General features: G+C 42.2%; 1 long non-coding RNA gene and 1 other non-coding gene across 3 annotated transcripts in view; both read right to left on the reverse strand.

The window, feature by feature from the left end:
• Positions 1–18482, reverse strand: part of LOC129060769 (uncharacterized) — a 71866-nt gene that overhangs the window by 50813 nt on the left and 2571 nt on the right. The window contains exons 2-4 of one of the 2 annotated variants that reach the window (XR_008527659.2): positions 14042–14120; positions 12750–12896; positions 9648–9766 (exon numbers count right to left, since the gene is read on the reverse strand). This is a non-coding gene — a long non-coding RNA (uncharacterized LOC129060769). Of the gene's footprint in view, positions 1–9647; positions 9767–12749; positions 12897–14041; positions 14121–18482 lie in introns of those variants that run through there. The other variant, XR_008527663.2, reaches the window with a different exon arrangement.
• Positions 17105–17219, reverse strand: LOC112130902 (U5 spliceosomal RNA). Its single transcript, XR_002913070.1, has one exon. It is a non-coding gene; the product is annotated as a U5 spliceosomal RNA (small nuclear RNA).

Genomic DNA, 18482 nt, shown 5'->3' on the forward strand with positions numbered 1-18482 from the left:
CCAGGTTATTTTCTAGGGGTCAAAATTTGTCTATTACAGATGTTGACATGGATGTGGTGAAAAGGGAACACTTAGGCCGGGCGCGGTGGCTCACGCCTGTAATCCCAGCACTTTGGGAGGCCGAGGTGGGCGGATCACCTGAGGTCAGGAGTTCGAGACCAGCCTGACCAACATGGCGAAACCCTGTCTTTACTAAACATACAAAAAATTAGCTGGGTGTGGTGGCAGGTGCCCGTAATCCCAGCTACTCGGCACGCTGAGGCAGGAGAATCACTTGAACCTGGGAGGTGGAGGTTGCAGTGAGCCAAGGTCGCCCACTGCACTCCAGCCTGGGCAACAAGAGTGAAACTATGTCTCAAAAAAGAAAAAGAAAAAAAAACAAAAAAAAGGAAAAGGGAACAGTGATGGTGGGAATGTAAGTTAGTACAACCACTATGGAAAACAGTATGGAGATTCCTTAAAGAACTAAAAGTAGAACTGCCATTCCATCTAAAATCCCACTGCTGGGTATGTACCCAGAGGAAAAGAATTCATTGTATGGAAACGACACTTGCACATGCATGTTTACAGCAGCGCAATTTGCAATTGCAAAGATGTGGAACCAGCCTAAGTGCCCATCAACCAATGCATAAAGAAAATGTGGTTTATATACACAATGGAATACTACTCAACCATTAAAAGGAATAAAATAATATCTTTTGCAGCAACTTGGATGGAGCTGGAGGCCATCATTCTAAGAGAAGTAACTCAGGAATGGAAAACTAAATATTGTATGTTCTTACTTATATAGGTGGGAGCTGAGCTATGAGGATGTAAAGGAATAAGAATCACATAATGAACTTTGGGGGCTTTGGGGAAAGGTTGGGAGGGGTGAGGGATAAAAGACTACATATGGGGTGCAGTGTACACTGCTTGGATGACTGGTGCACTAAAATCTCAGAAATCACCACTAAAAGAACTTACCTGTGTAATCAAAAACCACCTGTACCTCCAAAAACTACTGAAATAAAAATAAAAAATAAAAACAATAGAAAAATAAAAAGTGAACAAAGGATTTGAATAGACATTTCTTAAAAGAAGACATAGAAATGGACAACAAGTATGTGAATAAATGCTCAATATCACTACTAAGAGAAATGCAAATCAAAACCACAGTAAGATATCATCTCACCCCAGTTAAAATGGCTATTATCAAAAAGACAAAAAATAACAAATGCCAATGAGGACATGGAGAAACAAGAACTCTTATACACTGTCAGTGGGAATGTAAATTAGTACAGCCGTTATGGTAAAACAGTATGGAGGTTCCTCAAAAAACTCAAAATAGAACTACCAAGGGATTCATACATACCACTGCTGGACATACATACAAAATAAAGGAATTCTGTATATGGAGGAGATATCTGCATTCCCTCGTTTATCACAGCACTATTTACAATAAATGTCCATCAGCAGATGAATGGATAAAGAAAATGTGGTATATACACACAATGGAATACTATCCAGCCATAAAAAAGAATGGAATCATGTATTTTGCACCGACATGGAGGGAACTGGAGGTCATTGTCTTAAGTGAAACAAGTCAGGCACAGAAAGTCACACATCACCTGTTCTCACTCTAAGTGGGTGCTAAAAAATTGTGTACACATGCACGTAGAGAGTGGAATGATAGACGATGGAGACTCAGAAGGGTGAAGGGGTGGAAGGCGGAGGATTATGAGACATTAGTTGATGGGTACAATGTGTTATTTGCATGATCCATACCTTAAAAGCCCTGACTTGACCACTGTGCGATCTATGCTTGTAACAAAATTGTATGTTTCCCCCAAAAAACAAAAACAAAATGTGTCTATTGTGAAGCCACAACTTAAAGCTACTTCAGTCATAAGCTGAAGGAAAAGCTCTTTCCAATACATCATTTTACTGATCTACTAACCATGCTGCTGTCCAAATTTGGACCTTGCAATAACCAAAATAACACCTTTTATAGAAACACTTTTGTGGGTATGATATATATAGCCGATAAGTATAATACTCTCTGGATCCCAGAAAAGAGAGAGTAGAAATGGCAACATGCTCCTTTTAGAAGTAAATGAGGATGACTGGTCTGACAGCATTGCAAACTAAAGTAATTGCCAAAAATATATACAGTATTCTATAAACATGCTTATTATTTATAGTGCATTATGATTTGTTGCTTTAATTATATGTGATATTATAATTACTCACTATGATAATCTGTCCTAAAATATCATAATTTCAATTATATATATTTGATCTACTAGTTTCTTGGAAGAAATAAAAGCTAAGTGTCTTCCATAATCCCATGTTCTATCCATTGATTGTATAAAAATAATATGCACTATAATATGTGCCATTTTGTGAAAGTCGTGTTACATAGAACAGCATAAAAATAAAAAGTACCACTGGGGACCAGGCGCAGTGACTCACACCTGTAATCCCAGCACTTTGGGAGGCCGAGGCAGGCTGATCACCTGAGGTCAGGAGTTCGAGACCAGCCTGGCCAACATGGTGAAACCCTGTCTCTACCAAAAAAAAAAAAAAATTAGCGGGGCGTGGTGGCGGCCACCTATAATCCCAGCTACTCGGCAGGCTGAGACAAGAGAATTGTTTGAACCCAGGAGGCAGAGGTTGCAGTGAGCTGAGATCATGCCACACTGCACTCCAGCCTGGGCAACAAAGACAGAAACTCCATCCCAAAAAAAAAAAGTACTACTGGGTGGGTGCAGTGGCTCACACCTGTAATCTCAACTTTAGAAGGCCCAGGAGGGAGTACTGTTTGAGGGCAGGAGCTTGAGACCAGCCCTGGCAACATAGTGAGACCCCCCATCTCTAAAAAAATTTAAAATCAGCTGGGTGCGGTGGTGTGTGCCTATAGTCCTACCTATTCGGAAGGCTGAGGCAGAAGGATCCCTTGAGCCCCAGAGTTCAAGGTTGCAGTGAGCTATGATCACACCACTGCACTCCAGCCTGGGTGACAGAACAAGATTCTGTCTCAAAATAAAACATTTTTTTTTTTAAAGTACCACTGCTGTCCTCAAGAGTTTTACAAATCATGAAGGGGAACAAGCCACACAGTCAACTAAATTCAACAGTTATCTTTATTTACCAGTCATCTTCTATTTGTCATACTGGGCTAGGCACAGAGGAGTTGTGATGCTTAATAAAAACAATTTCAGCCGGGCATGGTGGCTCATGCCTGTAATCCCAATACTTTGGGAGGCCGAGGTGGGCGGATCACTAGGTCAGGAGATCGAGACCATCCTGGCTGACATGGTGAAACTCTGTCTCTACTAAAAATACAAAAAAATTAGCCAGGCGTGGTGGCGGGCGCCTGTAGTCCCAGCTACTCGGGAGGCTGAGGCAGGAGAATGGCGTGAACACCGGAGGCGGAGCTTGCAGTGAGCCGAGATCGCACCACTGCACTCCAGCCTAGGCGACAGAGTGGGACTCCATCTCAGAACAAAACAAAACAGAACAAAATAAACAAACAAAACAGTTTCAACATTTTAATATAATAGCATGCATGATATCTGTTATTCATTCAGTGAAGAAAACTTTCTCCCAAGCCTACCTTTTGATATTCACAATCTATAGGAGAAAGACGTAATAAGTAGGCAAACAAATGACATCTTGAATTACACATTAGGAAAAGAGTCACACAGGGTGAAGACGAAGAATGAAGAGGGACATCTGCTTCTATGAGCTTTATTAAAGGAGGCCTATGTGTGGTATCCCTCAAGGACTGAGACAGCTCCTGCCTGGCAGGAGAGAGAGGAGAGTGATCAAAGGCTCCAAGGCACAAAGGAGCACGGTGTTCCTGTAGATGGAAGGAAGCCAGTGTGGCTGGAGCACAGTGCACTGGGAAAGACCTCTTGAAATGAAAGGAAAACTGGAGTGAGATCAGCACTTGAGAGGTGTACGCTACACAAGAATGCAGAGGGCAAAGCATGAAGCAGGATCCAGAAGATACCATAGAGTAGGTGGTGTTTTTTTTTGTTTTTGTTTTTGTTTGAGATGGAGTCTCACCCTATTGCCTAGGCTGGAGTGCAGTGGTGCAATCTTGGCTCACTGCAAGCTCTGCCACCCAGGTTCAAGCGATTCTCCTGCCTCAGCCTCCCGAGTAGCTGAGACTACAGGCGCCCGCCACCGCGCCCGGCTAATTTTTGCATTTTTAGTAGAGACGGGGTTTCACCATCTTGGCCAGGCTGGTCTTGAACTCCTGACCTTGTGATCCACCCGCCTCGGCCTGCCAAAGTGCTGGGATTACAGGCGTGAGCCACCGCGCCCAGCCTGAGGAGATGGCATTTTAAGATGAGATTTGAAGGCGTGGTATGTTTCCCGTAGGCCGTGATAGCATAAGAGGGAATGAATAACACTGTGATGAAAAGAAAACTTCCAACAGTGGCATTTATTCTCAGAGGATTCAAACATTTGTGCAGGGAGATGCAATAGATACATTTGTAATGGTGAGGTCTTAAATACTAAGATAAGATTGATGCGTTTTATTATTCAAGCAATAGGGAAACTATTTGAGCACTATAAACAGGAAGTGACTTGATCAAGGGAGGTTTTGTGAGGCTCATCGGGAGGAGTGTGTGAGACAGGTTGGAGGCAGAGATGCCCACAAGAAAGCCAATGAAATAGAGTAAGTGTGAAGAGGTGGCTCTCCACAGGGGTGGTGGCAACAGACATATGCATAAGGTGAGGAGTACAGAGACAACTATATTGTCACTAGTCACTAGGTACTGCATCATTGATTTCAACCCACTCCTGAGAGATCTCAGCTCACACAACATCTATAAACGACCATGGAGAGAAGCAATGTTCAGGATAGGTATGTAGTTTTAATACTATCTGTGGCTGGGCACAGTGGCTCACTCCTGTAATCCCAGCACTTTGGGAGGCTGAGGCAGGTGGATCACAAGGTCAGGAGTTCGAGACCAGCCTGGCCAATATGGTGAAACCCCATCTCTACTAAAAATACAAAAATTAGCTGGGCATGGTGGTGTGCGCCTGTAGTCCCAGCTACTTGGGAGGCTGAGGCAGGAGAATCGCTTGAACCCGGGAGGCAGAGGTTGCAGTGAGCCAAGATTGCGCCACTGCACTCCAGCCTGGGCGACAGAGTGAGACTCTGTCTCAAAAAAAAGAAAAAAGAAAAAGACTATACACTTAATCGTTTCTCTGGTTACTCTGAAATTCACCCCTTTACGGAGGCAGGGTTGCCAGAAGATAAGGATTCTGAGCTGTATCACCTTGGCCTGAATTGCACTAACTGAATTTCAGTTCATGTGAGACCGCCAATGGGAGCGAGGTGTATCAAAAGAGAGTTCTGTGGCCTGCATGAACACACTGATGCTAAGAACGATGCTGCAGGTAGGATTCACTATATCACACTGGACGATCTTTAGGATAATCCTAGGCAGACATCTCATTCCAGTCTCTTAGGAATGTTTGTAACAGCTGTGCTTCTTCAGAGTATTTGATTTGTTTTCTTCTGATTATTAATTATGAAGTTTGTGATTAATCAGGCTCTCCTTTTAGGAGTTACTACCAGAAACTTTAGAGACAATCTGCGGCCCTTGTTGATTGATTACATTTGTGTCTTAACCTCCATGTTACTCTCTTGCTTCTTTTCTCTTTCCTCTTTTAAATTTTCCTCCTTTTATTTCATGAGATATTACTGAAGTTTATAAGACTTTGTAAACCACTTTAAATATTTTCTAGAACAAGTAACAGTAAGAGTAGGAAAATGGAATAAAATGCTGAATAAGGGCTAATTCTTTTTCTTTTTCTTCTTCTTTTTTTTTTTTTTTTTTGAGATGGAATCTTGCTCTGTCTCCCAGCTGTAGTACAGTGGTGCAATCTTGGCTCACTGCAACCTCCGCCTCCTGGGTTCAAGCAATTCTTCTGCCTCAGCCTCTCAAGTAGCTGGGACTACAGGCACGCGCCACCACGCTTGACTAATTTTTGTATTTTTAGTAGAGACAGGGTTTCACCATATTGGCCAGGCTGGCCTCGAACTCCTGACTTTGTGATCCGCCTGCCTCGACCTCCCAAAGTGCTAGGATTACAGGCGTGAGCCACCACGTCTGGCAGGTGCTAATTATTTTTCTTGTAGCCAACCTTTCCTACCCTCTATGGGTAGAAGTTTGTTTTTCTTTTGTTTTGTTAATTGACAGGAGCAAAATCTGTCTTTAAAAAAAGCATAAATTGTGTTTGTTCATTTATTTTGTCTGCCATTTTGAAAGCATCCCAATAAAAGGCCAACAGTTGCAAAACCAAAAATCTGAAACTTCAGACAACTCTTTCCATTTATAGAAGGTGGATGACTTTGTTATAGAAGATGCCAGGTGTGGTAGCTCACGCCTATAATCCCAGCACTTTGGGAGGCCGAGGCGGGCAGATCACAAGGTCAGGAGATCGAGACCATCCTGTCCAACACGGTGAAACCCTGTCTCTACTAAAAATACAAAAAAAATTAGCCAGGCGTGGTGGTGGGCACCTGTAGTCCCAGCTACTTGGGAGGCTGAGGCAGGAGAAAGGCATGAACCCAGGAGGTGGAGGTTGCAGTGAGCCAAGATGGTGCCACTGCACTACAGCCTGGGTGACAGAGCGAGATTCCATCTTAAAAAAAAAAAAAAAAAAAAAAAGAAGATGATTCCTCCGTTTATAGAGGAGACTGGATGACATAAGACTAAGAGAAAATAAGTTGTTAAAGAAACTAGAACAAAACTAAGGAAGGAGAGGAAAAGGAGCAAAGACCCAATTTAAATTTAAATACTGCTGATCGGAGAGGTTGATGAATGAGTACAAATACAGAGTTCTACAGAAGAAATAAGACCTAGTGATTGTTAGATGAGTAGGTAGCTGTAGTTGACAATAATCTATTGCATATTTCAAAATAGCTAGAAAAGAATAATTGGAATGTTTCTTGCAGAAACAGAAGACAAATACTTAGGGTGATGGATATCTCAAGTACATTGGTTTGATCTGCGCAAATTACATGGATTCATTAAATTATCACTGTACCCTGAAAATATGTACATCTATTACATATCAATAAAAATAAATAAAATTGAAAAATAAATAAATACTTCTGATTTTAATCACTAGATGAAGTAAAGCCAAAACTATATAATTGGTATGGAAATTGTGAGACTACCCAGTTTCCTCTGTCATAAAGCGCTCTCACTGACATGGTCAAATTTATTCAGATAAGAAGTTCTAGATTTGTTCTCTGTCATGTCCATGATGTCCTAGACTGGCAAGACATTCACATAAGAAGGATGTGATGTTGCTTTTTTACAGGTGATAAATAAGAAACCAGCAAGATAAAAAGATCAACCAAAGATCCCAGAGGGACTTATGACAGAGTTGATGTTGGAAGCCACCATCCTATGCAGCGAGTTGACAGCCGATTCAGACCTGTATCGTAGATTCTATTGGATTCATGAGAAATATAAAATGATATCACAATGTAAGTCTCTTTAGTCACTTGTGAGTCTCTCATCCCTAATGAACATACACAAAAAGTAGCTAAGATGCCCCTGTCCTCAATCAGGGAATCACCCCCACACGCTTGTGATTTAGAGTGAAAGGACCACAAACATGAGCAGAGTGCCATGATTCCACAAGCCAGAGAAAGTCTGTGATATGACAGAGACTACTGATATTTTAGCCAGGCTTTCAGATCATTGAGTCATGGCCTGCTATGCACTGGGGAGCGGTGATGAACAAGACAGATCTGGCCCCTGCCCTGGTGCCTCTTAATAATAATACTCATTGTGAATTTACTACATGCCAAGGTCCATTCCAATCACTGTACATCACTTAACTGATTTAAGCATCACATCAATCCTGTGAGTTAGGTATTATAGTTATCCTCATTTTACAGACGAAGAAAATGAAGCACAAAAAAAGTTAAAGTACCATAACTTGAATGAAGTTCCAGTTTCTGTTCCCAAATGTAAGAAGCTTAGGAGTCATTATTTCCATCCTCCTAACAAGAAAAAAAAATGCTGAGTAAACGAAAAATCAACAACTCTTCTTAGATCCACCAGAGAATTGAGGCAACGGGGCAAACTGCTGCCCTGAAAGCTAGAAAGACAGGCAGGTGGATACAGAGAATCACAGCTTTCCAGCCAAATCCCCACAGCTAGACCTAATATGGCAGGAACACTTAAAACTGTGATTAATGAATTGGTGGGTGCTCAGTGTAGATTAACTTGAGGCCTAAAGCTTCCAGGGGGCCCAGTCTTAAGGAGCCATCACACTTCTGTGAGGTTTATCTCCAGGAGCTCTACCAGGTTCTTGCGGTGATGATCTGAAAAAAAGTCCTCTCCTAGTTCTGGCAGGGGAAGAAGAGGGGCCATTTTGAAATATGACCAGACACCTCTGTTCTCTTGAAAAAGGGGGCTACCCTCAAAGGAAAACTATTTTCTTTTTTTTTTTTTTTTTTGAGTCAGAGTCTCACTCTGTTGCCCAGGCTGGAGTGCAGTGGCGCCATCTCGGTTCACTGCAACCTCCAACTCCTGGGTTGAAGCGATTTTCCTGCCTCAGCCTCCTGAGTAGCTGGGATTACAGGCACATGCTACCACGCCCGGCTAATTTTTGTATTTTCAGTAAAGACGGGGTTTCACCATATTGACCAGGCTGGTCTCGAACTCCCAACCTCGTGATCTGCCTGCCTTGGCCTCCCAAAGTGCTGGGATTATAGGCGTGAACCACCGTGCCCAGCCAAAGGAAAACTATTTTACCAGAGCCTCTGACTGGAGTTTTTACCAAAGCTTAACCAACCTATAACAAGCGAAATATTCAACTCTAGTACATTGCAGACTACATTGTAGTACATAGTAGACTTCCACATAGGGGAAAGAAAACAGCCAACTCAGACTCCCCAAAAGACTGAGATCTAATCATAAGACTACAAAATATTTTCCATCCTCCTCACCCTACCACCATATCAATAAGGCTCTAGTGTAATAACAGAGGAATACAGCTAAAATAACTGGAAGCCTCAAACTCTATTTAAAGAGTCTCTAGAAAAACCCAAAGCTAACAGAGGAGATAAAAACAATGACACTGGAAGATATTTTAGCTTCTGACACCAGAGCTAAAGAAACAATATGCATAGACTAACTCTGAGCCAGAAAAGCATGAAAACACAAACCCTCAGATTACCTCTGTTCCTCTTACCAGGTGTATTATGTCCAGCTTGCAACAACAAATTTCAAGGTATGCTGAAAGGCAAAAAACAATCTGAGGAGGCAATGCAAGCATCAGACCAGATTCAATATGGGAGACATTCTGGAATTATCTGACTGGAAATGTAAAATAACTATGATTAATATGCTAAAGGCTTGAATAGAAAAAGTGGACAACATGCAGAAAGGGAGGTAACCTGTAAGCAGAAAAATGAAAACTCTAAGAAAGAATCTAAAGGAAATGCCACAAATCAAAAAGTATAATGGAAATAAAGAATGTATTTTGCCAGGTGTGGTGGCTCATGCCTGTAATCTCAGCACTTTGGGAGGCCAAGGTAGGTGGATCACCTGAGGTCAGGAGCTCGAGACCAGCCTGGTCAACATGATGAAACCTCATCTCCACCAAAAATACAAAAATTAGCCAGATGTGGTGGTGCATACCTGTAATCCCAGCTACTCGGGAGGCTGAGGCAGGAGAATAGCTTGAACCCGGGAGGTGGACATTGCAGTGAGCCAAGATCGTGCCGTTGCACTCCAGCCTAGGCAACAAGAGCGAAACTCCATCTCAAAAAAAAAAGAGAATGCATTTCATGGGCTCATTAGTAGACTAGAGACAGCTGAGGAAAGATCAGTGAGCTTAGGGCTCATCAGTAGACTAGAGACAGCTGAGGAAAGAATCAGTGAGTTTAGGGCTCATCAGTAGACTAGAGACAGCTGAGGAAAGAATCAGTGCGCTTAACAAGATGTCAATAGAAACTTGCAAAATGAAAATGCAAAAAAAAAAAAAACTGCAAAAATAAAAAGAAAGGAAGACACAGTACAGAATATCCAAGAACTGTGGGACAATTTCAAAAGATGCAACATGTGTGTAATGGGAATAGCAGAAGGAGAAGAAAAAGAATGGTGAAAGGAGAGTCATGAAGACTTGGGACGTAATGAGAGTGTATAACTGAAAAATCTAATGGAACCTGGGCTTCTCTGGAGTGTTAGGGACCAATTGAAAAATAGACACAGAAATCAAATAGGTTTCAATATGTCAGCCTTGTTGCTGATATTGGTTCAGAGAAAGTGGCTTGGACCCAAAGGCAAAATGACTTCCAACTCCTGCTCATCACAAATTACATTTAGCCACTCAGTCGAAACAGAGATGCTACACCATTAGTGCTCCCTGGGCTGGGCTTGTTGCCTGAAGAAAGTAGAAATCCAGAACAGGTGTATCTTGTGGGTGGTTGGTAACACAAGAGAAAGCCAGAGATGGAGATTTGCACACTCACTCATCCTTATCCCGAAGTTTTCAACCAGCTAAGTTACTTCCCCTGTGGAGGGAAGCCAGTAAGGAATAGAGAACGCAATTGAATGAAAAAATATCCTCCTCCTCTGGGAAGGGAGAGTGCTACCGCTTGTTAGAAATGTGAGGCACGGGAAATATGCGTGTAGCCAGGGAGAAATCAACCTCTAAGCCGACCCCTGGAAAGTATACAAGAACTGACATGAGGGGTGGAGCTGCAGATTGTGGCTTTTCCAGGCATCAGAAACACACTAGATTTAAAAACTAATATTTTAAAATGATACTTGTTCTGGTACATTTTTTCAGATCTACCTTGTGAGCAAATGAGGAGAAATGTATATTTTAAAAGACTATGGAAGGAGAAAGGAAAGAGATACTCCATAAATAAAAGAAAAATCATGCCTTATTCATTTTTGTTTTCCTAGATCCTACCAGAAACAGTGCCTTGGTCGACACAGTGTTTATAAATGAATGTTACGGTGGAAGACAATGAGGCACATGTTAAGCAATTATTTATAGCTACTGTAAAGAATCATCATTATAAGTCTTTTAAAATGTTCTTGAATTCGTGGTTATCAGATAATACTGATTTTTTAAAAAAATCTGGGTCACTGAACTGCTGTCAGCAGAGCCTGTTGCAAGCTGTATCCACTGGCTGTGCTTGACTGAATTCCTTTCTAGCCCTGGGCTGAGCGTCATTGATTTAGGAACCTCACTGGGCTGTTTTTGTTGTTGTTATTTCCATTGCTTGCACACTTTCCTGACTATAACAACCAACCTAGTTGCAGTGGTCATTTCTTCCCTGTCCATTCATTCAGGGTATTCTTGGATTATATGTCAGATATCCATAAATTGCAAAAATGCATAAATATCAAGTGTGAGCCTTTAGAACCAGTAACAATAAATACCTCATTGTTGGACCAACACATCCAGTGCCACTAAATCAATACTGCTAATAGAAATGTGTCTCTCCCTCTTCTAATCTTTCTCACCAATAAAATTCTGTCTCTCTCTCTCTCTCCTCATTAATTATGAAATCAATAGACCGGGTAGGGTGGCTCATGCCTGTAATCCCAGCACTTTGGGAGGCTGAGTTAGGTGGATCACTTGAGGTCAGGAGTTCCAGACCAGCCTGGCCAAGGTGGCAAAGCCCCATCTCTACAAAAAAAATTAACCAGGCATGGTGGCGCCTACCTGTGGTCCCAGCTACTCGGGAGGCTGCGGCATAAGCCAAGATCGCACCACTGCACTCCAGCCTGGGCATCAGAGTGAGACTGTCTTAAAAAAAAAATTATAAAATAAACAACTTCCAGAAATTAGAGAGGCTTTGTCCAAACCCTGCATGATTCACTCTTGTTTATTCTTTGAATAACTTGTATGAGCAGAAATGGCCTTATAAGTAGGTAAAAGAGAATATTTACTTAGGAAGATTTTCGGAACATTGAGAATACTTGCCTGCAGTAACCAGCCTCCAACATGAACCCCAATGATCCCCACTTTCTGATATTCCTACCCTGTGTAACTCCCTTCCATACTGGGCCAGGGTGGGTCAGTGTGTCCAAGAGAATACAGCAGAAGTGATGACATGTCACTTCTGAAATTAAGTTATAAGAGACACCACAGCTTGCTCTTGATTGCACTTTCTCTTTGTCTCTTAGCTCGCTTACTCGGGGGAAGCCAGCTGCCGTGTCATGAGTGCCCACTGTGGAAACGAACTGAAACCTCCTGCCGACAGCCACCCAAGTGAGCTTGGAATTGGATGCTCCAGTCCAGCCAAACCCTCAGTTTACTATAGCCCCAGTTGACAGCTTGACTACAACCTCCTGGGACACCCTGAAGCAGAACCACCCAGCTAAGCTCCTCCTGAATTCCTGACTCACAGAAACTACGCGAGATAATAAATATTTGTTGTTTTATCCCTTTAAGCTTTGCGGTAATTTGTTATGAAGCAATAAATAACTAATAGACTACCCGGGAATTAATTCTTTTACTAATTCATTTATTCAACAAGTACCTGTTAAAGTCTACAGTCTTTCAATCTCTGTAACACACTTCAGTGCCGTAATAAAACAATATATCCCTTCAAGGAGCTAACAGAATCATTTGGAACACAAATACATAAATAGTGTTAATTCAAATTGGTGAGTGCAATGAAAAAGTTACATTAAAAACATGCAAAACGAGAAAGTTTATCCAGGAGAGTTTGGTAAACTTCATAGAACTATCATACTCACATTGTGTCTTAAAGAAAAAGGAGAATCAGTCAATGAGGAGGTAAAATGTATTCCAAAGAAGAAACAGCCATTAGCCAAAGCTGAATTCATGAGGTAGCATGCTGTTGCAGCGATTTGGAATCAGTGTAGTGCTTCCGGAATGGAATACTGGAAGTAGAGAATGGCAGGAGATATATCTAGAAATGTATTACAAAGGGCCCTAAATGCTATATTAGAACACTTAAAGTTTATCCTGTAGGTCCTGAGGAGCCACTGAGCACCCATAAACAAACAAAAAAAATGTCATCGTCAAATTTGCATTTGGTAACAGAATGAATGGAGGATGGATCTGAGGTCAAAAAGGCTCGAAGCAAGGACTCTAGTTGGAAAGCTGGTCTTGCAATGATCAAATAAGAGAGGATAAAGGCCTGGATTAGGGCCTTGGTGGCAGGAATGGAGAGGAGTAGATGACTGTTTGGACATGGGGAAAAGCAAAGGAGGAATAAAGGACAATGTTCTCCTTCACAACTGTGTGACATGATGGAATGTAATTCCACCACAGGAGAAAATAGAGGGGAGAAAAAGATTATCGGGGAAGTTTCTAAGTTCAGTCTGGGCTATGCTAAGGTTGAAACTGCTTCCCTTTGATAAGAAACATCACATAATTGGTAATAATACCTTTGTCTGCAATTAAAGTCCCATCATCCCTGGTAGGGAGGTATGACATGCCATGCACACCATAATACGGTGACGTGTAAAGAACTGAGAATCAGGAAATATGCACACATCAAAATGACAATCTTTCATTGATAAAAGAAACAGGACTTTATATAAATCTTGGCAGTCTTTTGGGTACAGGAGCGCCTGGCAAGGGGGTGGTGATTCAGTGGGAAACTGGTGAATAATGGGGAAATTCTATTACACGCAGTAAGCCAAATTTCAGATTTAAAATAGGACCTCCCTGACTCAAATTTCCTTTTTGAACATGGTATTATCAAGAGTAATTGGATTATTTCAAATGTTATTTCCAGAGTTTCATTTTAAAATAAAATTATATTGGCCACTCAAAGCACAGACTGGATTGCCATCTGTTTCCTACTCCAGTATATTCTTGCCGTCTGGGTATTTGCCTTCTCAGAGAAAGAAAGAGAAGGCAAACGGCTTAGGATGTGAGGAAGAATATGCAATGGGACTTATTGAAGATGGCAGCATAGCCCGGGGCTTTTTCTTCTTATTTGGGAAAGCTGTTGCTGGAGGAGAAAAAAAAAGTGAGAATGGGAAAGAAAGTAACTTTTTTTTTTTTTAGCACTTACCAGATGTCAAGCTCAGCTAGGTGTTTTCCATATACTGTCATTTAATCCTCATACATTTGTAAGGTGTGTATTATTAAGCCTGTTACAGAAATCAGGAAGCAGGTTTTCAGAAAGGTTAAGTAATTTGCCCAAAACTGCACAGGACACTGCTTTCAAAATCTATCTGTTTTCCCCCTTAATTAAATGATGAGTCACCTGTTCATTCATAGCTAATGTATATTGCAAGGAGAAAGTGATCCTTTTGCTTGATAAAACACACTTTTTGAGTCATCATGGAAAATGTGCTGTACCCCAAATAAGCCATCCAGAAAAGGCAAAGAAGACGTGGTAGGATAAGACTTTCTCTTCCCTAGTCTCAACATATGGATAATTTCTCCTTTTGGAATTGAAGTCATCACTACTGAATTTTTCATAAATATTTTAAATGGAAAAATCCTCATTGCCCTTTTGAATTATAATTATAATACTTGTTCATGTAGGGGAAGAGAAAAGAGAGAAAGAAAAATGGGTAAGGAAAAACTAGAGTTCCTTGGTAGTCCCATGCTGCCCAGAAATGATCACTGTTCAAAATTCGTATAGTATTTCTATGAACTTTTTTCTAGGCAAATGCATATGTGTGTCTAAGTATGTGCACACAGACACACACAAATATGAGATTTTCCTATAAGGGCTTCTGTGCAATCTGTTTTTCTCATTTATTTAACAACATATTGTTTAAATATCTCATGATGCATATAGCTACCCGATTCGTTGAAAGAGCTTCACTCTATTCTATTATTTAGAAATGGTTACCAAACTTGGCCAGGCGCGGTGGCTCACGCCTGTAATCCCAGCACTTTGGGAGGCAGAGGCGGGCGTATCATGAGGTCAGGAGATCGAGACCATCCTGGCTCACATGGTGAAACGCCATCTCTACTAAAAATACAAAAAATGAGCCAGGCATGGTGGTGGGCACCTGCAGTCCCAGCTACTTGGGAGGCTGAGGCAAGAGAATGGCGTGAACCCAGGACGCTGAGCTTGCAGTGAGCCGAGATTGCGCCACTGCACTCCAGCCTGGGCGACAGAGCAAGACTCTGTCTCAAAAAAAAAAAAAAAAAAAAGAAAGAAAAAAGTAAAAAGAAATGGTTACCAAACTTAAACAGCATTTCAAGAGCAAAACAAAGTTATTGAAGAGTGGAACAACATGCAAATCTGAAACTACCTATATTGTGTATCTCTAGTGCATTTGTTCTCTAGTGTCCATCTCTGTACCCTACAGCTAGCTGGCTCAAGAAGCAGACACTTTCAGATGAAATTTTCCTGGAGCAGAAAAAAAATTAAAAACCTTAATTGGACCATCGATTGCTGGAGTCAGAACTAGACCCGTAGTTGCTCCTCAATCTTGCTTTGCACACTGGCAACGTCTCACCCACTCCCAACATCCCAACTCCTCTGTCCTGGGGCTCGTTCCCATGGTACATTATCTTCTTTTACACCAGGAACATCCTACAGAGAGTTGCCTACCTAAGAAGCGGCAGCCTGATGCTGATGAAAATCCAGCTGGGGCTCACAACTGAATAAACTGTTTATCTGTTCCTGTTGTGTGATACAGTCACTACATACTCTAGAAAATAATCTCTCTCTTTCTTTTTATTTTTGTTTTAGGCCCATGACATAGTTTTACTGCAGCTCCAATCTGACTCTACCCTACTCACATTCTATTCTCAGGGGTTTGGGGAAGACCACCCCACTAGAGGTCCTGTCCCCACCAGAGCTTGGACATGGGATCTCTCTCAAGTAGGGGGCTTTGTCCTTCTTGGAGGCTTCTTGTCTCTCTCAGGACTGTACGTACTGTGAGCTGGGCTTGGCTGACACTTGGCCCTGAGGCCATGACAATCTGGGAAGTTCCGGCTGTCCATGTCAGTGGGGCTTGGGGATAAGGCAGTCCACGTAGAAGTTCCTGGCATTCTAGGGCAGACTGAATTCTGCCCCTTCCAGCTCCAGCATCAGCATGATCTGCCAGCCCAGCAGGGAGTTCTCCTGGAGGAGGGAGGCCATGTCTAGCATGCTGTCTTCCCTCTCTTTGGGAGGAGGCAGAAGGTCCAGGTCTTTGCTCACATGCACATGGCAGGTGGAGCATGCCAGGAAGGCTTCACAGGTGCCTTCCAGGTTCACCCCAAGGCATTGAGTCAGGTGGAGAATACCGTCCTCTGACTCTGCAGCTCACTGGATCTGCCAGCCTGACAGGTCTACAAACACCACGTTCACCACATCCCTGGGCCGCTCAGGGCCGCTGGGCTCTTCCTCTCCCGCCTGGCACATCAGCCTGTCTCCTGAAATGTCCTGGCTGTCACTGGCGCCTACGCCTCCCTGGACCCTAAAGAGCTCCTGGGTCTATTACACAAGGTGTCCCTGGCAGCCCACAGCAGAACCCTGGCACTCATTCAACCCCGGCCCTCGGAGGCGGCCGTGAAAGGGGTCAGGTGACCCGGTCAGACAATTATCTCTCTTATCTTTCATCATGGCTCACCAAAAGGGAATTTTTTCTCAAAGTATATATCCAGTTTTTTATGTCTGACCATTATAAATAAATCTTCCAAATTTGATGAAAAAGTTATCTAGTCATTTTCAAGTTAAATCATAATCACAAAAAAAGAAGAAAATTGAGCAAAACATGATGTCATTTACATAGATCGGGAGTCTGCAAATTAGAGCCATGGTCCAAATTCAGCCCATTGCCTATTTTTATAAATAAAGTTTTGCTTTTTTTTTTGAGACAGTCTTGCTCTGTTGCACAGGCTGGAGTACAGTGGTGCAATCTTGGCTCACTGTAATCTCTGCCTCCCAGGTTCAAGCAATTCTCTTGCCTCAGCCTCCCAAGTAGCTGGGATTACAGGCATGTGCCGCCTCGCCTGGCTAAGTTTTGTATTTTTAGTAGAGACGGGGTTTTGCCATGTTGGCCAGGCTGGTCGTGAACTCCTGACCTCAGGTGATCCACCTGCCTCGGCCTCCCAAAGTGCTGGGATTACAGGCATGAGCCACTGCACCTGCCCTAAATAAAGTTTTTTTAAAAAACTTTTTATTAGCCCTGCCTAAGCAAGACCTCAAAAAATTTGATTATCAACTCACACTGTTCCTCTCCGTGGAAACTTTCAGTAAATGGCAAAAAATTTATTCATTCTAAAGAATGAACATTATAAATAAAGTTTTATTGGAACACAGCCACACACATTGATTTATGTATTGTCTATGACTGCTTTCACTCTATAATGGCCAAGCTGAGAAGTTGCAGCAGAGATCATATGGCCTTCAAAGCTTAAAATGTTTACTATGTGGCCCTTTAGAGAATGTTTGCCAACCCCTGATATAAATCAATACTCAAGAATCTTTCAAATAATTTGATATGTTTTCTCTGCTAGAGTTCCAATTTGTTTCATAGAGACACAGTGCCTTATGTCAACAAAATGTCCCAGTGGTAACAATTCTTAGAAGAGCAGCTGTTCAGTGAGACTGGTCTTTCTCTTTGGGGACAGTGAAACATTTGTCTGCCTCCTCCAGTGATATCCCTCTAAGCCATGCCTTCTCCCCTTCATTCATCCTTAGCACCACAATGACACTTGCAAAGAGTCCTACCATGCTACTCAGCAAGTTCTCTCCCTGCTTACCAGAAAGGAAGAAAGAAATTCAAGAAAACAAATTAAGAAAGAAAATGTGGGTGGAGGACAGATGACTTACTGGTATCTCCTCCACCCATCCTGTCTCCTGTCCCTACTCTGATCACCAGTGAGACGCCTGAGGTGTGGGAGGGGCTGTCGACAAAGCGTGAGTGCCTGCAGATGTGGGTGTGTGCCTTTGAAAGCGAGACTGTTGGAGAATGGCCCTGTGCTCAAAGGAGAGAGAATTTGTCTCCTGGGACAGAGAGCATCTGTAGGAAATTACAAACTTGAGGTCATGTGTATTTAAGAGTGAGAAACTCAGTGTGGAAGAGACTTCCACAGAGTGAGTGATAGAGATGTGAATGTACCCAGGACAGTGAGGGTGTGAGACAGTGAAGAAGGCAGGGATGAATATGTGTCCCAGAAAGACACCAGATGTGTGACTAAGTGTGTGTGTGAACAAACAGAGAAGGAAAATAAATGAAATAAATGAGGAGGGATACAAAATATGGATGAGACTGAGATTCTTTCCAGCAAGAGGGGATTTATACATATATGATGTCACTTTGGTGTGACTACATTGCATGTCAATCCAGTACCACCAACAAGAAATTCAATCTTAATCCAACTCCTCTGGGTTGTAAAGCATAGTAGAATTGGATGACAAGATGGTTAACTATATCCCTGCATTTTCATGAATTGAGGTAATTTTAAATGATGTAGGCAGGAAAACCATTTAAAGACAGAAATCAACTATCTCACAAAATATGTGTTCTTCCAGGGTTTTGTTGAGATTTCCATTCCAC

Source organism: Pongo abelii, chromosome 1 (genome assembly GCF_028885655.2).
Source record: "Pongo abelii isolate AG06213 chromosome 1, NHGRI_mPonAbe1-v2.0_pri, whole genome shotgun sequence".
In the NCBI taxonomy this organism is placed as follows: domain Eukaryota; kingdom Metazoa; phylum Chordata; class Mammalia; order Primates; family Hominidae; genus Pongo; species Pongo abelii.